General features: G+C 34.9%; 1 protein-coding gene across 1 annotated transcript in view; it reads right to left on the bottom strand.

The window, feature by feature from the left end:
- Positions 1–20,026, bottom strand: part of CDH19 (cadherin 19) — a 63,971-nt gene extending 43,945 nt beyond the window's left edge. Inside the window, exon 1 of the mRNA XM_059857529.1 lies at positions 19,849–20,026. The gene's annotated coding sequence lies outside the window, so the exon portion shown is untranslated. The remainder of the gene's footprint in view (positions 1–19,848) is intronic.
- Positions 20,027–24,038: the final 4,012 nt, after the last annotated feature.

Genomic DNA, 24,038 nt, shown 5'->3' with positions numbered 1-24,038 from the left:
AAAAGTAATATTCTCTTCAGTCAATTAATTAGAGGTATATAAAAAATTGTCTTTCTAGTCTGCTGCAAAAGTGGCTACTTTAAAAGCTGCTACTTAACCTTGAGAGGTGTTTTCTTTAATGCACATCTAGATGTGACATTTGACCAAATTATCTTGACTGGTAGTGCATATTAACACAGAATGGCTGCATGTGTCTCCACCAGTCACCCAGAACTTCACTTATATGGAGAGCAATTACTTTAATGTTATGAATATATTTAAATTTTCCTTCATTGTAATTGACACATTATTTTCTTCATTTTGAAAATATACCATTGTGCCATTAAGGAAGGCCTTCAAACTATCATATAGAATTAGGAGTGTCATTATCTGTCAGATATACATGGACAAAATAGCTTAGAGAAAGGAATTTTTTAGTTGATTAGTGCCTTTAAGGCTGTGTATTTTAATCAGTAGAGAGCAGACTCACTGGAAATTGTGTCATTCTTAGTGTTTTATATATATTAGCACAGTATATTAACACATCCCCCATATTTTGCTACAATATCTGTTGCACTCTGTAAAAAGCCCAAATGCCATTTTGGATGACAAAACCCTGAGTCTTCAAAGCATGGCAAGCAGTAGCTAGATTTTTGTCCCTACTAGTTATTCAAAACACCTTTTTCAGTGTCAGATTGTAATATTTATTTCTTGAAATCCTATGTCTTCCATTAAAAACCTATGACAACTCTAGGCAAAGGTAGCAGATTTGTTTAAAACAAGAGGACGGGGGGGGCCTAAGGTGGAGGATGAGATTTCCTGCAGCGAGTAAAAAAAAAAAAAGAGGTAGAGCTGTTACTTGTCAAGCTCACAAGTCAAAGGAGATTATATAGAGGATCTGATGACACAATGTATGTTCTACAACCTCATTCTGCAGTATCATTGGTGGCTCTCATTTTCTTAGTTGAACTATCTCTATATTAATCACCAATAGACATGAGTAAACCCATTTTGAGAAACAACTCTTTAATTAATTAAAGTTGGTGACTTTGGTAGTATTTTATTCCATCTGAACTTTGGCATATAAAACTGGCTTCACTGTACCTATTTCCTGATGGCCATGAGCATACATGATGAGGTAACCAGTCTCTTGCCTTTTTCAACTCTGAACCACCGGTATTTTTAGAACTGATTAATTGATTGCAGACCTGTAAGTTTGCTGAAGATATATATATAGCTGGAACCAGCTCAATATTTCTGTGCGTGGTGCAGCATTCTTATGTTTGGCTTAGGGGCTTGCTGCCACTCACTGCTGTGATCGTGTGAAGATTCTCATGAATCTTTGAAACACATGATTATGAAAACAAAAAATCATTATTTTATTCTCTGTTATCAACCATACAACATAGAGCTGGAAGCAGAGCCTCAAACATTTCAGAAGGCAGGAGACCCAAGTCCTGTCATTGCAATTTTTTTGAGATCCTTTAGAAAGAACCTGAAAAAGATGACTCAATCCACCTAAAAATCTCTAGGTACAATGAAAGGCACCCACACCATTCCCATCAACAAAATAGAGAGTGCATGTGTAAGGATAAGCTTTGCTTGGGCAGGACAGCTTTTGCTCTGCAAAGGTGACCTTTGGAAGTGCTGATTAAGGCAAACACTGCATAGGGACTGAGCCAGAGGCAAGTCAATGTTTCTGTAAGCTTCCTCCCTGTGTTTGTCTTAATGTTTTTAAGATAATATTAAAATTAAATCTGCAACCTCAGAAAGTAATAAAGTAGTTGTTTCATTTGGAGTCCACTGACATCCCCCAAAGGGACCAGCAGGTATCACCAAGAACATCACACTGACACACACACAGATGCAATTAAACCTTTTGCTTCTTAGTTGATGCAGAATCTTGTGTTCTTCTGGTAGCATAGCTTTTCCACATGTTATTAACTGAGGCATGAAGTTATTTGGGGAATAGTTCCATAGACAAGAGACACAGAGATATTCCTACTTCACTTTCTTTGTGGGGAAGAAAAATGAAGCAGGAGGAATATCTGTGTCTCTTCTCTAAACTCTGATAAACTAATGATTACATTTTGTTCCTTTTCAGGGACTTTCTGCCATACAGCTAAAGGCTACTTTAGTCCAGATGATTCCTAACTAAAGAAAAATTGAAAAGATTACCTTAGAACTTATGAAAAATTATGTTCATTCTCTGCATGCATTCAATAGCTTCAGCAATTTTATTCTGATATAAAAATCGATTTGGTAAACAGATGCTGAAATGTTAAAAGATTCAGTTATGCCAGAACAAGTAGTTGTGGTACACCGCACTGTCTACACTAAAAAGCATGTAGTTTAATTGTAGCTTTCCTTAACTAGGACTATTATTTATTTCTAAGATAGTCTGCACTATAGAAAATCACAACTAATCCCATGTATTTTAGCATAAATATTTTGCTGCTTTAGAAAGACTAACACATGTACACAGTAAAAACAGAAATTCTTGCCTTCTGGCATTTGCTTTTTATTGTAGGCAAGTAGCAAATCCAATTACAAGATGTTTGATTCACTGGGTAAATCCTACTGGAACATTTTTGGCTCTGCAGGATACCACTCAGTACTGAAGAACCACTTGTCAGCATAATGATGTAAAGGACCACATTCTGTGATTCACACTTGAATCTGTTTGCCAAATGATTTTCAGGATGGCACTTCACGAAATGCTCCAAAACTCTCTGTAGGATTTAGGTTCTTTTAATCTCTTTAATTCATAATTATTCTTTGCATACATTTAAGCTAATGTTGCAGTGAACTCACCTTTTCCATGGTTTTGGAGGAGATTTAGTTCCACCAAACATGAGATAAAAAGAAGCTTTGATATTTAATTTAAGAGGATGCTCTTTGCTAAAATTTGACTAATGTTAAACTTCTGGGTTTGGTTTTAGAGTTAATTTTCCACATAAGATAAGGTAAATCAGAAACACCCTGATATTAAATAATCCAGTGTATGTCAATGGAAAACCAGAATGAAATCAGATTTTAATCCTTATATTTGCGGAAACTTATCAAGATGTGTTTGTAAAGTTAATAAATATTGCAGAAAGCAGTTAAGGAAACCATATCTTTACATTAGAAAAAAAAAAAAAAGAAAATAAATGAGGAAAGGAATAAAGGCCAGTAAAAAAATTTTGTTAACCCTATTTGTTCTCTTTTTACTAATAAAATACATAAAGTAAATAGAGCAAAGAACAATTACTTTTAACACTATGTAGAGTTTTCATTATAAGCTAGAAAATCTGCTCTGATATGCAATCCAGCTATTCAATTTAAAGGTGTAATTTAAGTTCATGAACAGAACAAGTCTGTCCACCACCACTGTGGAAATCAGTTGGAAAAACGCCGAAAAAACGCACCTGCCTCAGAGAGTCTGCAATTGCATCAGATAGGAAAGGGTAGAATTTGTCTGATTTTTGAAAGAGACGACACATAGAAGAGTACACACATAGTTCAGAACAGTGTGAAATAGAGATAGAAAATATCTAACTGACAAAATTCATAAAAATATAATATATTTCCTTGCCTTTTTATTCTCCTAATTAAGTACTCAGTTGATGAATCTTCCCTTGTCTCCTGCAATGAAATAAACCATGTTTCTGTTTTGCTTAGGTCTCAATGATCAGTGGCTTGTCTCTCCCTTACCTCTGATTTCAATGTTTCCCTGTTCTAATTTACTACTAAGAATGCATCTTTTCTTCGAGTTACATTGAAGGCTGATATATTTTTCTAACCTCTAATACATCAAAAACATTTCAATTCAATGAGGTCCTTATTTGATTCAGTTAAACACTGCAAGAATTTTCCAGCACTGAGTTAGACAGAACAGTGTAGGAGCAGAGCATTAGGTCATCCAGGCAACACAAAGGATGTCGTACAATAAGTTTCATATTAAAAATATTTTTTTTCTTTTCTATCATGTTTCAAGATGTGGAATAAAACTTTTCAGATAGGGCCCAACAATGCCCATCAGATTTTCAACTACATTTTTTTTTATGAAATAGTATTTTATGAGAGTTATAAATAAAAAAAAATATGAAAATTAAATGAAGTTTCTAGAAAATGATATTACATTCTCTAAAATTCTTGACTTAAAAGCTATTTTTAAAGATTATGTGTGAATAGATATTTCTGATATCCCTAGTATTTCTGCCATATCAAGATATACTATCAGGTTAAGCAAAAATAAAATTTCAGTTGCATAATATCTGGGACTTCACTCTCCATAGTCAAGTTGTCTTGTGATATATCAGCATAATTTTTATCCATTACTTGCATGCTCACCCATAGAATTTCTTTTGTTACCTTGCTACTTGGTGCATGCAACTCCTCCTATAAAGACAAGGGGAAACACTGTTTATACTTCCATTGCCATCCTACAAGTCCTTACAATGAATCAAAATAGATATCTTTGGATATTAACATTAATTAATAATTCACTTTGACTAAAAATCCACTCATAAGGAAGTCATGAGCATCATTAAGTATGTGTTGAAATTTGCCTTTTGAAAAGTAATTGTTCAGGTTTCACTCTGGTTTGGGGTGAGTTCTGTAAGGTATCTATGTAGGAAAGAGGCTTTGAAAAATTTCTGCTATTATTTTGTTCCTGAATAGGCACATATGAGGCCTTTTCAATACACTTCTATCACAGGTCCTTAGATTCTGGTCACTCTTCAAGATTTACCTTGTTTCAGAGGGGGAAAAACCCCATTGTGATAGCTGTGGAAAATTGGATTAAAAATTCAATATGGCTAAAGACTTCAGAATAAACCCCAAAACTCAGATGATGTTAATTCAGCTAACTATCATTGTTAGTTATCAACATTACTTAGGTTCTGGACTAGTTCTCCTGATAGAAGAAAGCCAGAAACCCAGATCTCTTTGAATCTGGAAAAAATATAGGATTTTTTTTCTCCATATTTTTTGTTCTGTTTTTTTTTAAACTTTTCATTGATTTCTTTCCTTTTACAATAATTTTTTACTTTACTAAAACATGATTCTTCCTCTTTCTTGCATGCACTGAAGACTCCTTTCTCACTGAGAAGCCGAGGCACTGAATGTTCCACCCCACTTTTTTTTCCCTTTCTTCATTTAAAAATGTTTCCTGTTTGCACCTCAGATTAATGAATTACCTATTCACCTGTCACTTCTGTCCTGCTGCTGTAGGTCATCTGCAATAACAATTTATTGCATCTTTTTCCCTCTGTGTGCCATTCTCCCCTCGTTACCTGCGTGACCCTCTGTTGCTTCTCTGCTCAATGTTATCTCTCAAACAGATCCCTCTGTACAGATTTCTTTTGATATATTCCTTTATAGAAGCCTATTATAAAAAATTATATTGTTGAGCCAAACTCCCTGTGTATCATTCAGAGGATAATTTTGCCAGTTTCAAGAGCTCTTATGTACTTTGTAGGCTTAGCTTTTCTATCTCCAACTGAGCAGGTGTCATCAGGACTTTATATATTATCAGAGTATTGAAATACACAATCAGACTCAAATTTTTTGCATTTTATCACCTACTTTTTCTATCAATTTAAGAAGCTTCTCAAGCCAAGAAGCAAGTGGAGGAGATAGGTAGAAACAGAAGAGGTAATTCCTGTCTAGGATGACTTTAATAAGGTAGGAATCACAGTGAATGGTAAGTGACAAGAAGTGAAATACTGGAAAAGTCAGATGTTTGAAATGCAAGACTTCATTCTCACACAGTGATTAGGCAGGAGAGGAGCTATACAAGAACTAAGGCCTGCATCAGAAAGGGGAACCAAGTGTGCCAAACGGGGATTTTCAGTCCACAGGAGACATTGAGAGGACAATTTCCCTCCTGGTCAGTACACAGTTCTGTTGAGCAGGGCTTTGGAAAAGAGCAGACAAGTCCTTTGCATGTTCCAGTTTTCTCCGCAGTTTCAAAAACCATGCTAAGGCAAAATCTATAGATATGTCCAGCATAGCTCAACTGAAATATTCAGAAATATTCCTCATGGGATGGTTTTGTGTCCTTTCATCTGATATATTTATCAGCTGTTGAAATTCAATGAAGGAAACACATGTCTGGGACATGTGAAATCAGCAGAGCACTCTGCTAAGTATGAAGAACTCTCAGTCGTTTCAAAAGAATATTGAAACCAACAAAGGCTGGTGCTGGTGCTGTGACATCAGTGTGGTGCACTGTGTGGTCAAAGTAGTGTCTCCAGAACAAAGGAGGTAAGAGAAAGGATTAGGAAAACTATAGAAATTATTGTTATGAGACCTTGATAATGAAGTGGGCCAAGACATACTACCTGAAGAAGTTGTGCAGTCAAGAAAGGAGCAGAGTTTGTGGAAGGCAGATGTAATCTGAGAAGATTTCAAAGAGTCATGAAGAACTGTACTGTAATGCAGGAGGCAGAAGGCTTGGGAGTTGAATTAAGTTGCAAATAGCCAATTTCTTCAAAAATTATGCATGTTAAAGGAGGCTAACAGGATAAGAATGAGTAAAGGTGAAATATTAATTTCCTGAGAAAAAGTTCTGGATAAAGAAACAAAGTAACAATATAGATTATTTTAAAAAGGTAACAATGTAAACATTGAACAAACCCCAAAAAACTAAAACCAAAAAAAAGGGAAACCTACCAATACCAAAATAAATGAAATTTAAAAATATATTAAAGGTAAAATTGACTTTATACAACTAATTTCATACCATTCTCTATATTGATTTTCTTAAGTAGAAGAGCCTGTATAATAACCAATGATTCACCTTGGAAACTTGCCTGTAAAAATTAGAGGCTTATGGTTCTAAGTTGGCAAAATATGTCCAGGACTATTTCAGCCATGACAGTTACCACTTTTTATTGGTAACTCTTATATGACTCTGCAATTTTAAACAGCAACTTATGCAGAAGAGCAGAAAGAAAAAGCATGGATTGTAATTCCCATCTCTCACTGCATTAATGACTAGATTTGTGAGACACATGGGGGAATTGCCCCCTGGGAAGTAATGTTTTAATAAAATTTCAAGACAGGAGATAGGACACCTCTTCATCGATGCACATGTGTATTTTAAAAGTGATCTGCAAGGCTTTGGTACTTCTTTTAAAATTAATTCCTTTACAGTTGTGCATGGAAATTAGTGTTGAAGAAATAGCACTTCAGGGTTCATTAAAGAGTGGATATATTTCAAGCCACTTGAAAACCACTTCTTGGCCCTTGGCATGGGCATCAACATTTCTGCTTTGTAGAGTTTTCCTTTCCTTCATCAGGCTATGGAGCTTTGTTTGGTTCCTGTGGAGCCAACTGGATAACTTCAATGCATATAAATGCATGAATACACGTGAGCTTTCAGAGACATCACGATTCTCTAAATCATAGTTTGCCCCCAAAATAAGTTCTAACAAAAGAAACTACTGTTATAAGTTTTTATAACAGCTCGCTATTTTAAAGCAACTTCATCCACATAATACCCCTTCTTTCAGGAGCCTGTCTGAGTTTCTGACTTTAATTCATTGCAAGCCAACAGAAACTGGGAAGGCCATGAAGTTGCCATAGTAACTCAATGGACAAAGACTTAATTCCCTAGTTTATATAAGACAGAACTCATATCCTGCAGATAGTAATGGGCTTAAATTATTTAAGTTTAAAAAGTCAATGGATTATATATATTTAATAAATGAGTGTCAGTTCCTTAGTTAGTGAAAAATGGGCTTTGATTGCCCCATGCTGTCTCAAAAGTATTTGTGTGTGAGATAGTAAGCCAATCAAAAAGCCAAGGGGAATAAAAAGGAAGAGGACCCTGGGTATGGGGAAAGTACTTCTTTCCATTTTAAGAGAGACTATGAGCTATGCTATTAACTTATTAAGAACATTTTTTGAAAAAAATCCCTCAGACTGAGCTGTTAGGGTCAATAAAGGCCATGTGGATTTATCAGAAAACTAGGGTGGCACACTTGGAGTTTTGCAATCTAGTGAAAACAATGGGGCTGGTGCTAATTGTTGTTTACAGTTCACAAACATAATTTGCAGTAACAGTGGTGAGGTAACAAAATGTGGTACAGCAAAACTGAAGAAGTCTGTTGAAAGATGTTTTATGAACCACATAATTTTGTCATGGGCATAAAGTTTTACTGAGGGGCACTACAGAATTTTTGTTTAAGAGTGTGGCATAATCAACATTTGGGCTGGGTTGTGTCAAGATGGATGTGACAAATTTAATGAAAGAAACTATATATTTGCTTACTCCAGACAATGTCTTACTTCTCAACTTCTTGATCACAAACTCAAAATCTTTTACCTAGAATTGATTTGGGATCGTCCACTATAACAATAACAGTTTTCTTTTTTTGTCTGTTAAATTTTGCCCGCCTTCCCCACACCTTCTGCTTTATGCCATATTTGGTATTAGTGAAATCATAAACCAGGCCTGCTGCAATGCAACTTGCCTTAATAGCATTGGTAAATATAAACATAATAAACATTCTTTGGGAACATTGCATTAGTAAATGTATAGGGACATTTTAATAATCAAATCTATCAACAATTTCCAGTACCTTTAAAAAAATTCTATATAATTTGATTCCCTCTAGCAATGAATTCTGTAGGTCTTTTTCATGAGGTTCCTGAGGACATGAGTTATTTATTTTAATCTCACAGGTGCAAAAAAAAACAGCTCATGGGGGAATTAACACTACAACTTTATTGCATTTTATGTTGCTTTTTCTATTCGTTTCTGGTATTTTAATTTATATTCCAGATTTCAATAAAATATTGAGCCTGAAAATTTACCATGCACATTTATTTTGAAGAGCAGACTGACATCTGTATTTCTTCTGGAATGGGAACTAATCATGCAATCAGATGTTATTCTTGTATTTACATTTTTTGTCATTCCAGCTATCTCCTTTGATTCCAGTGTTTTGGGTCCTTTCATAGTTTCCTATTCATGACTTATAAAGTGTAGATAATTGGCATGAAATGCAACAGGACATGAAAAACTCTTCAGACAAATAAAAAGAAGATTGTTACTTGCAATCAAATAAAACAGGGAGCAGTTAGATATGCCACTATCATAAACTTCTTTGTTGCACCATATGATAACAGAAGCTTGGGGTTTTTTTGTTATTTTAGGTAAGTTTTGTTTGTCCAGGAAGTTCTCATGAGTTGTGAGATGCCATAGGCTGTTGTCTTAATGATAAATTTGCTTTCATGTCCCTTTTCAAACCTTCACTGCTATTCAGCACACTCTTGAGTTTTTAGGGGTCTCTTACAGACAACATCATCTAATTCTGAACTATATATATATATATATAAACTATATATATGAGTTTGGGTTTCCTTTGGTCATGTGTTTTTGGTACTTTTTGCTCTTATAAAAGTACTTTTTTCTGTCACGGAGCATATGAACTTCGTATTTTTTGTGCTATAGCCCAGTAAGCCTTCCACTGTAAGCATGAAATTCAATGAAATTTTCTGTCCTCTGGACACTCAGAATTAGAAGACCACTTGGGATCCAGTGTCTAATTCATTACTTTCACAAAGGCCATCATATATGCCACTGAATTAAATGGAGGGTATTTGCAAAATACAGGTATGTTCTTACTTAATTTGCATTGAAACTTCATTTAATAGTGCTTCATAATTTCACTAGGGCTTTGTTTAAACAAAAATCAGGTTTAAGTATCTAGACAACTAGCTGAAAATTCAAGTAGAGATAAACTGGGATTACTTCCTGGTCTCATGGTTTTGCTACAGGGGAACATGTAAACAAAAGGGCAATAACAATATTTTAGTCCTGAGTTTCTGCTGTTATTGCCAATTCCTGTCAGCCAGGAAAGTAAATTCTGTACATTTTCACTCTCATTTTCCTTCAAATTACTTTTGTGACCTCCTTGGCCCTAACTGAAATATGACTCCAAATGTACATCTCTAATGCTGATTATGTTATTGCACTATTTCACCTTCGTTGTGCAGTATCAAAGGAGCAGAAACAGGAACAGGGTATTGTCACAGTGCTATGGAATGTTAAACACAGCACAGAAATCCCCCTCTTTGGGAAGGGGCCAGGGCCTTTATCCATGCTAGGAGAGCCAGCATAGCAATGTGAAAACAAAACAAAAAATCCCTGCTGGATATAAAGTGTCATTTTCCAAACAAATAAATACAAGTGCTTCAAGTTTTCTTAGCAGAACATTAAAATAAGCTCTACTCTGTAGAGTAATGAATAAATCTAGTGTGTTGATTCTACCCATTGCTGAAACAGTGTCAGGAAGCATTAGGTAAAATTAAAGGAGACAAATTGATGAAGCATCCACACACAACCTCCAAGAGAAAAAAGGCAACATGACAGCTAGAAGAGGGAATAAATAAAGGATTTTAGATCATCTGAACTTGCCTTTTGGGATGTCTTACCATTTCCTTGGCTTGGTATCCAATGAGTTTTGCAGAATGCAAACAGCAATATTTAAAATAAGCAAATATGGAAGTACTACAGCTTAAAATTAAAATATGCTTGAACAAAATTTTTTACTTGAGAAAATGACTGAACTCTGAGCTATTTCAAAGTTGAAAATTTCCAAGTTAAGCAAACTATCGAAAATTTTTCAATAGATTTTTTTTCTCTATGGAAGAGAGTAAGAAGGGGAAAAAAATTATCTCATAGAAATCCAGTTAGTTCATATAAGGAGAAAAAGAGGGTGGTCATTTTTTTGTGTGGATCACACCACTTGATTTTTTTTCAAATACTGGTGTCAACCTGGATGCTGAACTATTTGCAGCTAGGACCAAGAGGAGACAGTAGGCTTTGTGAAAATGTAACCTTAAAGTAAAATATCATCTATTATCAGGATTCTTGCAGTACAGTCTATTTGGATTTATAATCTTTGTGGAAACAGCAACTGATTCAATATACAGGGCACATAATTCATCTGTAATGAAAGCACTTCACCTTGAAGAGCACTTCCACTGGCTCTCAGTAGAACATTGTTCTATATGGTGAATTCAGGGGGGGAATTGTGCTTGATGGTAAATGAATTGTAAGAGTTCCCTTTTTATCCCAGCAGAGGACCGTGCTGCTCTTCTGCAACCTTCTTAAAGAATAGTTTGCAGTTTATACCTTACAGTTTAACAGCTGTTTTCAGTAGTCTGCCTTTTCCCTCTCTTACTACACCTGATACTTTTGCTGCCCCTGGTCAGCCCCTCTTGTTCTTTGAGTAGAGAAATTGTATGCTGTGAGTTGAATAAACTATAAGAAAAAAAAAAGCAAAGCAAAACAAAACAAACTAAAAAGCTTTTTTCGTTTTTTTCTGCCAGTTTTTTTACTACTTGTACAATAGAAGAGAAGGTTTGAAGGAAGAAAATGCCTGATAAGGTAGGAGAGTGACTGTCATGCTTACAGCATGTTTTACAGCTTCAACTCCTTCACAAAGATGGTTTCTTTTGAAGGCTAAGGTTAATCTCTTGTCACAGGACTTTTTCCTGTACAGTGTTGAGTTTGTTGAGCATTTTAATACAAGGTCTAAGAACTACTTCCAGCATCATTACATATAAATCCAAATGCTCATTCCTCTTCAGAATGCCTGTACAATATCACTGAAACTATGGGATTTATTTCTGCTGAGGAAGCAGAGGGATCAAAAGAACTGAAAGAAAAATATTATTTCAAGGTAACATATTTTTTTATTATTTTAGCACATTTTCCTAAGTGAAATACAATTGTCACAAAGCAGAAAGTACAGAGTTTAAGTCCTTTATCCATCTGATAACCAAGATCCTTCCTGATTTTCTCTTTCTTTACAGAAAGAGGTCTTCAACTAGGTTGAGTTCAATGGAATAAATTGAGCTCTATAAGTTGTGCTTGCTCCAATCAGAAAATGGAAAACTAACCTGATCCCATGCCAAAAAATTCCCCTGCTATAATTGTAACCTGTTTTCTTTATCACTGATGTAGAAATGGGAGAGTTAGAGTGCATTATGACTCCTGGAAAACAAAACATGAACATGTAAACATCTATACAGAAATATTCTAAATTTTATAAATGGTTTAGAAATTCAAAGTAGAAAATAGCTTCCAACACTAGAAGTGACCATTAGCATCTCTGGTGGACTAGTTCTGTACATGCAGGTTGTAGCCCTTAAAGGACCAAAACCAACTCCAATTTATCTTTGCACACTGAGGAGCTTGCATGTGATTTAATGGAAATGCGATCAATTTTCTTTTCTTTTATACATTTATAAGTAATTATTTTTAAATGGTAAGTAGTGATAAACTACTATTATGTATCAATAACTAGCTGCCTAATAGAGTAGACCTGAATACCTAAAAAAATTACATGTTGAGGTTTGCCCTCTTAAAGTCTCTAAGGTCTTGTGTCTTCAGCGCCAGATACTTGAATTAATATTTTTTAATGCAGTAAATTGTTTAGATAGAATTTTATGACCATTTTTTATAAATATCTTGGTATTCCAAAATAAAAAATAGTGGATTTCCTATATGAAAACCATGTAGTTTAGCATCTGAGATATTCAAAGCTTGTTTTCTTCAAAATCATTTCCTCTCTTGAGAGATGTGCTAACATACAAATTAATTTTTTTTTTTTTTATTTGACTGAGCTTTCATTAATTAGGAAGTAGTTTCAAACTAACTTTTAACTAACTCCTAAGCTCACGAAGCAGTGCTGGGCAAGACAGAGCAGGCTGTGACTGCGAGCCCCCTCCCCCGTGGTTTGTCAGCAGCGCTGCTGCGGGCTGAATGCCTGCGCTCGGCGGTGTGACTGGCAGCAGGCTGGGCTGGCTCAGCATCCCCGGTTATCCCCGGTTATCTCCTTCCCCCAGCCCTGGGAGGCAGCGAGCCACCGGCGGCTGCTGAGGCTGTCACCCATGGTTCAGCCTCGCATCAAGCAATCGATGTGTCTGATGGGCAAATACCTCTTTTACACAGATGAACTTGCTGCCACTTGACAGAGCTCCAACCTTTTACACCTATTAAGGAAGGAAACAATAATGCTGTCCTCTTCTCTCTGGGGTTTTCTATATGCTGCCCCTGACTGTGTCCTAAATGAATCAAGAAATCAATTTGCAGCCTCTCAGCCTCAGTTAAATCAAACTTATTCTCAGTTTCTGCTGAGTGAAAAACATCCCATGCCTCTCTTCAGTACCCACTGTCATTTTAACAAGATCTAGCTGAGACTTGGCCAAAGCTACACTGTCCAAAATGTTTCATTTTGCCTTTCCCCCTCTTCTTATATTTCCTTGTTACCTTTTTATAATTTTATTAATTTACTTTTATTAGTATTATTTTTTGTAAATGATTTCTTCTCCTAGAATCATTGTCTGCTAAATACAGCTGCCAAATGAGGTATAAAATTAATTTTATCACCAGAAGAATGGAACATAATATGGAATAAACTTCTTTTATTGAAAAATAGTTATTACAAGATGAAATATTACAGTGTTTATTGTGAACTTATAGATATTATAGGCCTGGAAATAACCCAAGAGTTAATCTATTTTTTTTCATGCGAGTGTTTACTCTTTGTGGCATAGATAAACTTTTGCTTTTAATAATACAGAGCCTGAGGCTCTCATTTTTTCTTGAGATGGCATTTATTAATGTAAACACCTGAAAGTTAAAGACTTAGTGTAATATTCAATGCAAATAGTCAATGGAAAGAGAAAAGCATCTGTTCTTTACAGCACTGTAAGAAAGGTAAGCAGCATACTGAGTCTAAAACACCATCTTTCTGTCCAGAGAGAATCTTGGCAATTAACCTAATGAAAAAAGTTACTTAAAGACATCTGCAGGCAGGTCACATAGTCCTCTGTTAGGATTATTTTCATTTCAGGTAGCAAAAGATGATTCCAGTAAAGGAAATTAGACCAGAACAAAGATGTTTCATAGATAAACTAGTTAAAAATGATGTTTAAAATTCTTACCTAATATGCTATTTATCTTCTTGGTACAAACTACTTTGACTTATAATATAAGCCCTTATTTTTTAACCCATTTTTTTCTAGATTGAACAAAGGAATAATGTTATCCAAAGAAGTTGACATTTCTTTTTTTATTCCAGTATATTTTAAAAAAAGATGAACAAAAAACTTCAGAAAACTTTTTCTCACATAGTTGAATCCCTCCTTAACACAGCTGATAACCAGAATGCTTTTTCTCCATATGATTACTAAGATTTATGGTCAATATGGTCATAATGTCATAGTATTGTGGTATCATACTAACATATAAATCCCAACCACTAGGTCATGTAGAAATAAAAAAAAAAAATAAAAATAAAATCTCTTTTTAATATGAGAAAATATCAAAACAAAATGAAGTCTTATTACCTCACTTTATAATGATTTTGTCACACCTACATTAAAATTATCTCATTTTTCATGCATTACAGGTAAATATGAGTTCAGTCTTTCACTGACATTAATTCATTCTCTAATAGGTTCTGCTATATCAGCCCATAGGATCACCTCATTTCCCTGGTTTGGCTACAGAGAACATTGCTCCAACATAGCCAGACATAAAAAAAGAAAGCCTACAGGCAACAGTTATGAATTCCTAGAAATCTAAAGTTGCTGCCAGTGGAAGGCCACTGAAATAGTTCCAAGAGAGTTTATCTGTTGATATCCTGATGAAATAGTGTGTTTTTTACTCCCTTTGACGTTTATGATTAGTAATACTCAGGAATACACTCTATCATTTTTATGATGCAACAGTTTTTGCTGTGCTGTCGAGTTTTCATTTGAAACAAAATAGGCTGAATCAGACTGTAGTAGCTCAGACTTAAACAGTATTTCTCCACTTGGAAATCAGCTATTTTTCTTAAGAGACTATCTATCAGGGAAAAAAAGGAAAGAAAAGAAAAAAGGAATAAATAGGCAAACTACACTACAAAAACCCAATGGAGAAAGAAGAAAAAATCCATGATTCATGACAACTTAGCAGTTATTCACGTCTCTGAATTATTTGCTTTTGCAGTTTGTGTAGTATAGGTGGCAAATGCGAATATAAATTTTTATTTCAGGATTTCTTTGAATGTTTCATGCATACAACAATACTGTGCTTGTAAACACTACATTTGGGAGTAAGTTCTTGCCTTAAATTTTCTTCTCTTCTGAGAGATTAATTTCATTTTGGGGGAAAAATAAGCAATATTATCTGCTGAAAATATCTTCTTTTTTTAAATATTTAATTATTTGGAGGGGGTTTAGGTTAATTAATCTCAGATTTGCTCTTTAAGGACTCGGTGTAATGGAAACTTGATGTTTTTTCTAAGTGTTAGCTTGCTAAGAGCACTCAGTTACATGTCTGGGTCCTTCAGATGGTCGTGGTGGTGGAGCTAGCTCTGCCCATCAGATGAGGATCCTTGATGATCCAGTCTTGGACTGTCACCTGAGGGTGGCTCAGGCTCCCACTGTAAGCAGTTTGTGCTGCTGCTCTGCAGGAGCTGCCAGCAGAGGAGAAAAGCTCTGAAAAGCCCAGTCAGGGCCACAGTCTGGTGCAGAGTGCTGAGTGCTGGAATGGGGAATCCCTGCCAGAAATCCACCCATGGGACCAGTGGTTGATGGGGCTGGAGTTGCTCAGAGGGTTACACGGGGGAGGCAGCCCACAGTAAGTTAGGAGAGAAGCTCTTTGTGTACATGTGGGAGGACTCAAAGAGAGGATCAGAGAGACCCATCCAAAGCTGGTGAGGACTGCTCTGCTGACCTGCCTGGACTTCTTGCTGGAGAGCAGCATCACTGCCACTGCCCCAGGCTGCAGGCCAGAGCTGTAGTGTCACTCATAATATTTCATATGGTTCTGATTAAAATGTTCAGGTAACTGGGCCCATTTATTCTGCACACTGTGAAATTGGCCTTATGCTGTGACAGTCTTTGAGTCTAGGCTCTGTTTTCCTGTTATCTTTAAGTGGAAATTTTTTTTTTCCATAATATGATCGCTTAACAAAATAGCTGATAAAGAATCAAGTAGAAGAAAATTACAAGTGAGGAACCAGAAAATGGGTCTAATTTTGTAACATTTGCACACCCCTGAAAGAGTGCGTATGAAAAGCCGAGCAATCATCACAGTTTATCTCTATGTGACATTTCCAAATGCTATTTATACATTTTCTGGGTCAGTCTTTTATGAAAATAGCCTTGTATGCCAGCTATCTAATGACCTGGCATTTGAAACCAATTCAATTTATATGTTAAATTTGATGTTAGGGGAAAACCAATACACTTACCACATTTTTGTTCTGTAAGACTAGTTGTCGTCTTAATTTGTCTGGAAACATCTTTTTATTTTCCAGGAGTATCTCATGAGATATAAAGTAGCATAAATCATTCCAGCTCTTCTACTACTGGGAATTACTGCTAAGGGTAAATTTTGGCCTAGTCAATATACAGCAGAGTGATACATAAAAACAGCACCAGCAATGCCCTTAATGTTCTCCAACAACGATCTGCATCTCATGGAGGAGTGAGAAATCAGCTGTTCAAAGCTGAACGGGAGAGTAACTGAAAGCAGCATTGTTTTCTGATTTGTTAGCAAAGATGGAAGGTTTACATCCTATTCACAACTCTGAAAAGGTTCTCTACAGGGAAAGGACTCTGTAAGCACAGTGTCTTTACCATTTGACAAGCATTGACGCTTTAAATCCCTCATAATTTTTGTAATCTTGGTAGTCAGACAAAACTCATCATTTTGACTAGACCATCCAAATGGTAACAATGAAAAGCTTCAAACCTTCTTTATACTGCATGACAATGAACACAGAGCATTTGAAATAATTTTTAACATAATAATAATGTCTATTATTGCTTAATATGCTTGTAAACTCAGTCTTTAATAGAAAATTTTTAAGCAAAATAAAACTTCAAGAACTTTAATTTTTTTTTGTTGTATTTAACACTGTCTAAAATATCTGTAAAGTACTGAAAAATTTTGTAGACCTATTTTGCAGACCTGGTTAGATTATAACCACATTAAATACTAAAGATAATATTCAGTCACACAATTCAGTTATTCTTTTGTTATTTATATTTTATAATTTATGCTACTAGGGTGCCTTTTGGCTTCCAAGGTCTCAAAATTATGTGTAAAAAGTGAAATATTAAATGACATCTTACTCCTCCTTTAATGTTTAGTTAACAATTTTAAAGTTGTAACAACTGTCATTCCCTAGTTCTAAAAAAAAAAAAATACAATGCCAATGTAAAAAAAGTTTTCCCTCCACAAATTGAACATTGTGTCAGAATACACGTTAGTGATCTCCCTCAAGATAGTCTTAGCAATCTTTAGGCATCATATTTTTAATTCCAGTACTGTATTTGCAGATACAAAGTCTTTTACTGAGGTTTTACTTTCTTTTTTCTTTTTTAAATGCTTTTAATTAAATATCCCTTTTTCCTTAATTATATTTTCTCAAAAGGAGTTTGCTTTAACAGTTAGGTCAGCGGCCTGAGACTGAAAGATTCTAATTTAATACCAGGGTCTTTGCTATGTTTGTGTCCCTGATAGAAAGCCTGGGAGAAATGTTCTTTTGCAAACATTGTTACAGCTACATCTTGTTAGCAGCAGTAGCTGCAATTTCTTTTTTGTGCTAGAGGCAATGCACATGCAGAGAAGAGACCTTGACGTGTGTATCCAAAGCAGAATTATGTCCCCTCGTCTGTGCCATGTGGTCCTGAGCCACATCAGCTTCCCCTGTAATGGATGTGTACCACGTCTGCCTGGCAGGGTCTGTAGTGGATAACCGGGATAACCAGGATAGCTGAGATGACCACAGACACTCTCTGGCCCTTTGATTCATCCATTTGCAGAAACAAATATGTTGTTAGATAAAGAAAATTGGAAGGAGTGATAAGAAAGCCATTGTGACACATCTCACTCCCTTTAGCACCAAAGGGTGTGGAACACAGTTGAAATTGAAAAAAGTTGAGGGCCTGTGGTGGAACCAATCTCTACTGCCTGCGGTAAAAATCAAAACTTTCTGTGACTTGCAAACTAAAAGGAAAATAATGGTTTTTACCTAAAAAGGATCTAATATTTTAAATCAGTATTATCCATTGTATTGTTGTATCTGTAGGAAAAATTACCTTATAAACTAAACTCATCTGAGAAATAGCCAAATATTTCTGATTAAGCTAAACAAGAAGATTCCAAGTATATTTTTAGAAAACATGATGCAAAGACTACACAATGGAAATTTCATCCGAAAGTATATACATATAAAGTGCCAAATCAAATAAACCAAAGAGTAATGATGAAAGCAACCAGTAGCTTAAGCTACAGACATCATTAAAATACACCTGTATAGCATACAATATATTGTTTTCTTTTTTCAACATCAAATTGTGCTGATACAGTCTGAAAATTACTTAATATTGGTAATTGTAAAACATTCTGATGCATGAAAGAACTATATAGACTTCATTTTTAGGATAATATACATTTTTCAGTTTTGAATGTAAAGTATGCATTACAATTCCATAAATTACCTTACACTGGGTAAAACAAGTCAAATTTTACTTCTAATTATGCATGGCTTTCCATAGAAGATTTTTGACTTTGTTCTTTAATTTTAAACTACTTTTCTTGGGGTATTTTGTGAGCAAGGCCCTGTCTCATCCTCTCTCCACTACATAAAAATAAGGCAAAGAATATATTTTTGTTGTCTAACTCTTTCACTGATGCATTTTTTATTCTGTAAAAATACAAAAAGTCTGAACTCCAGTTCAGCCCTACATTCATTTTATGTAAGTGCTTGATTCAACACTTCCAACAAAAAAATGCTGAACATTGAAATGTGTCTTCATAACTCCTAAAACTGAGTCCACACATCAATTTTTGCACCATAGTGCAAATTCATCCAGGTATAAAATAAAATTAGTTTGTCTGGAGTGCTTTTGCAACCATAACTAATTCTAAATAACAGTCTATTAAAAAATAATATTATATTTCAAAAGCTGTGTCATTCTTACAAGTTTCATAACAAAATAATTTGCAGAAATGAGCAAGTTGACAGACACTCTGTATTTTAATAACGAATCAACAACTATTAAATATCTCTGGGAAATATTCTATTCTATTGGATGTTTTTTGGCTACAGTCTATTTGAAAAGTCTGAGTTTTAAAAATAAATTTTATCTATACCTTCTAATGAAAGTGTTACAAAAGAAACATGCAACACAAATATTTTGCCAGTGTAGGTAATGCACTGTTCTTTGAAAAATTCATATTAAGAAATTGCCATTTCACACTCAAGATCTGACAAAAGTAGAGGCACACATTTTCTGTGGTCTGGAAGATGTTGCAGTTTGTAGCTGGGAGATTGTAAAGAGAAATGGAAACAGAAATGCGAATGAAAACAAGAGAAAAAATTATTTCTGTTTCTGGAGCGAAGAGTAACAAGACAAAGAGTATTTTGTACTATTCTTTAAAACAGGAACATTTTCACTCTTGATGTCACCCTCAGAAATTGCAGGCACACATTCATGACAATCACTTGCATAAGTGCAGCTGAAACAACCATAAGCATTCTGTCAGAGCTGGGGGTGTTACAAAAAATGGATTGAGAGCATGAAAATTTTAATGTGTAAGTTGAACACAGCACAGGAATAGTGAATAGTTCTCCTGGTAAATCCAATTTAGAATTTTGGAATTTCACAGATATAGAAGTTAGACGGTGGACTCTGAAGAAACAAAAGCTGACCTCTCTTTCTAGAGGTTTTAAGGGGCTTCTGGGTTTGTCTTTGACTTTTGTATCTTTTGCATTGGAGACACCCAGCTAAATGTATTAAGTTTGATTTAAGAATACAATAAATAAGAAAAAAAAAAAAAGTAGAGACATATCTTACCTGTGTAATTTCAGGGCCTTCTAGAGGAACAAAGGAATGGATATTGCAAAAGTTGCATGAAACATGGGATGCAGAGAAGTAAGCAGTCCTGTTTTACTTCACAAATCCTCAGAAAGCTCTAGGAGTTACAGCTTCCTGCCAGTATAAGTCAGTTCTGCTTTTACTTTTGAAAACTCACAGTATGACACTGCTTACTGCATGCTATTTTGGGTGCCCTGAGTAAAACTATGAACACAGGCACTTTTGTGCAAAACATCATAAAGCCTCTCTGATGTTCATTCAGAGTCCACAATTAAAATGCAGAAGGCTCTAGCAAGCAAAATGCAAGCTGATTTTCTTCTTCCTAGTGGAAAAATAAAGTACTCCCTGGCAAGTAACCAGGGTGGTGGGAAGGTAATTTATTTTGTGTGAGAGCATTTTGCAAGTGAAAGGGATATGCCTTCTGTTTAGAGATTAGTCAGGGAAAAAGTGGTCAATTTAGAGCAGTCACAAAAGTTAGTCAAAGAAAAGAGTTTCTGTAGTCTGGGTTTCGCCCCCTGGCCATTTTTTCCCCACCAAATAATTTAGTTTCAAGAATCATACATTCTTCACACTGAGTAAAAAAAATATGCCTAACATATTGGTTTATCTTCTTACATGCTTTTAGGGACATTAAATGAATGTCTTTTCTTTTGTTATAATTCTCTGTGTTGGGGATAGTCTAACAAAAAATATAATAAAAATAATACAATTTTAATAAAGCCCACAAAAATAACATAAAATATATTGGAATAATTATGCAAAAGGTAATAATTTTCCATAGACATCAGCTTTTATCTTAAGTCAATTTAGTAAATTTTGAGGATTAATTCAGATATTCATTGTGCCTTTGAAAATAAATGAGGGTACTTTGTGAGAAAACAAGAACCTTGTATTGCAGTAACACTTCAGTAATTATTATGGAAGACATGTTTATGATGAGATAATTTAGAGCCTAGTGCTACATCAGTTATAGCTCCAGGCCAAGAAGATTTCTGAGAAGTCCTAAATGGAAAAAAAAAAAAAAATTCGATTTTTTCAGGCATAATGTGTCCTGTTAATGATAAAACTAAAACTAAAATAAAGCTCCAAGCCACCAACCTCAAGAAAAATCTCTCTCCCTTTTTATTCTTCCTCCTACAGTCTCAGAAAATGAAACATCTGTTTCTATGTGGAAATGGAAAACTTTTCTGTACTTCTGTCACATACATTGTAACTTTTTTTTTTAATAAAATATGTATGGACAGCTATGCAAATCTTAGATGTTCAGGAATTTCATGGGCAGAGCACAAGAGATGGCGCATGAGGAAATGTGGCCCTTTAGAATGGATAATGTTGTCAAACAACATGGTGAAATCATGGTCTGCAAAGAGAGCAGTTCTGGTTGATGCAGATGTGAAGTCTGCTGCCTTGGCTATTGCTGAATCCCTGTTTAACTTATTTACATCTGGATTACAAGGTCAAATTGACTTCTACCAAATAAACACAAGAACCCTTAATATCACGGACTTTAAAACTTGAATTGAATGGGCTTGAAGTAACACAGGAAAACTGTCCACCCGTCATGCCCATCCTGACAGTGTCAGAAAGATTTGTTCTCTATAGGTAAGTATGGTATAAATTATCTGAGTGGATGGATTTTTTGTAAGATTTTTTCAGAATCACTTTTGAGTCTTTTGAGGATGATTTCCTGAAAACTTCTTGAAGATTATCTCATCCTAAAGACTTTAGTATAAGTAACATAATTTCGGCATCATACTGGAAATGAATACAGTTTATAAACTTATATATACTTTTACCTTTAAAATGTAGACAGATCAGCTAATATTCTTTTTCTGAAATCAAAGCAAACACAATGTTACACACCTTAAGGTTCTTTGACAACAGTTTCTAGTACACATTATTTAATTATTCATGAAATTATATATCAAAATCAAGCTTACAAAGATTTATTTCCGCTGCTCTTACCTCAAGTAATTTTTGTCTGTCTGCTAGAAAAAATTTGATTCGTCTAAACCTTGGCATTAGACTTGAGTAAGGGAATCAAAATGAGCTAAGATCATATTTTCATATCTTCTATACATTTTATCAAGCTTCATTTTTTGTTTGCTTGTGATAAGAAGCAGGAATGTTTGGTGAGAGCTGCTATTTAGTGAGAATGGTTACTTCTTACTGTTTATTCTTGGTCTGAAATCAGCTCTCTACAGATTGAGGTAGAGCAAACCAGAAGAATGTGAAGAAGAGATGGACATTCTCCTAAGCCTTGTGGAAGCTGAAGAAGTGCAATTGGAATTCAGAAATATGGTGTCGTCTACCACTTGGAAAAAAACCTGCCTTTTTATGAGCTCTACTTCTCACTGACTTTATACTGATAAAGGAGATGATAGTTCATTCACCAAGGCAGAATTAACTAGACACAGATGTAAGAAAGGGCCAAACTTATTGTTGGCAGATGGTAAACAAGATATCCTCATTTACTGGAAATGCTGGATCTTGTCACAGGATATAATCTAAGTAAGATATGCTGTGTGAAGCAAACATAAATGAACACTAGAAAGTGAACCAAAATAAAAATTTCTTGGAAATGCTTGTTGAAGAGCTGATAAAGAGGGCTGGGCAGAACAATGGCCAGGTTTTTGACAAGGTGAAGACAGTATGCAGCTATAACGAAAAAGCTCAATCTAGTTGTACAGGCTGCACCTTAAAAAAAAGTCAAATAAGGCTAATTCACACAATTATGAGAAAAATTTTCTAACTCAGAAGAAAACACATACTTATTCCCAGTTCAATGTTCTCATGTGGTAGACAGTCTCTGCTTCTCTTTGTGTGGACACCTTTTAATGATCAGCAGGCCTTTTGATATTAACATAGAGAGGAAATAATTTGGACTGCCATCCATGAAGGAAAACTTTTACCTGATCTCACAGACCATAATATTTCCTCTAGAGAGGGGCCTCAGCTAAGGAGAGTTCAGCAGAATAACTCTACGCATCACCTGAGCAAAACTTTTCAGGAAGTTTGGAGGAGTTGAGTAAATTTTTATTACCAAATAAAAAACAAATGAATAATTTTTTACAGAGAAAACCAAAACTAAAAAATACAGCTAACCTGTTTGGAGTATTTTTTTTTCACTGTCTTAATCATAATTTAAAATAAGAATTTTATCCATCCAAAACATGGATGGAGCTTAAATTAGGTGTTTGCTTTGAAGTAAGAGCATAATAAATTTGGAATTAAAATATCTATATAATTTAAAACTTGATTACTGATCAGCCAAATATAACATGATATTTATTAACTTATTTTAAATATAATTCCTGAAATAGAGTGATTAATCATATTTTATGGATATATCTGTACATGCTATAATGACGTGAAGAGACAGTCTTAACAATTCAGTAGTTAATTACCTTTATTTTTGTTTTCTTTTTTTTTTTAAGAAAATATATTCCATTTTCCAGAAACTGAACAACAATAAAGATGGAAAAACCCAAGAGAAATGTTTGGTTTTTAAAAAAACAAACACTGTAAAAAAATTTTTAAAGGGGTAATTTTCCATTCAAGGAGATGCACTCTTTGACATTTACCTAATTGGACTGATGTCATAAGATTTTACTCTCTTGAGTTCACTCAGTAAGCTAATATCAGAGAAAGTTGAATTTATTCAATGAAGGAAAGGAAGTATGGTGGGGAGAGGGACAGAATTTCCATGATTTCAAGGGGGATGATTGTCCCATTCTACCTCTGTCCAGATCATGGCTGCTTGGAAATTGCATTTAGAGTTTTTATCAAGCAAAAAAGTACTACTCTAGGATAGGTAAATAGCCAGCACAACACTTGTGGAAAATGGAAGTGCTGGGAAAATAGAAGGAGTTTCATTGCTCACAAAAGCACTGAGCCTTTCATAATATCTGTTATCTCTGGAGACTCAATACTGAACTGGTGGGATTTGTGCTATTTGTTTTGTTTTGTTTTTTTTCTTATTGTTGGGATTTTTGCCATTTCTAGAAGGAGTGTTTAATGGGGATTTTGATATGCAGCTTTTTCTAAAGCTAGTCTTACTTAAAACCATTTAGTTTTCTAAAACTACTCCACCTCAGGGAGGTCTAGCTTCAAGATGAGCCAAGTGGAACCAAGAGAGAACAAAAGTAAGGCCTGGAGGGCTTCAAAGG

This window comes from Haemorhous mexicanus, chromosome 1 (genome assembly GCF_027477595.1).
Source record: "Haemorhous mexicanus isolate bHaeMex1 chromosome 1, bHaeMex1.pri, whole genome shotgun sequence".
NCBI classification, from domain to species: Eukaryota; Metazoa; Chordata; class Aves; order Passeriformes; family Fringillidae; genus Haemorhous; species Haemorhous mexicanus.
This window is presented reverse-complemented; position numbering and strand designations above follow the sequence as displayed.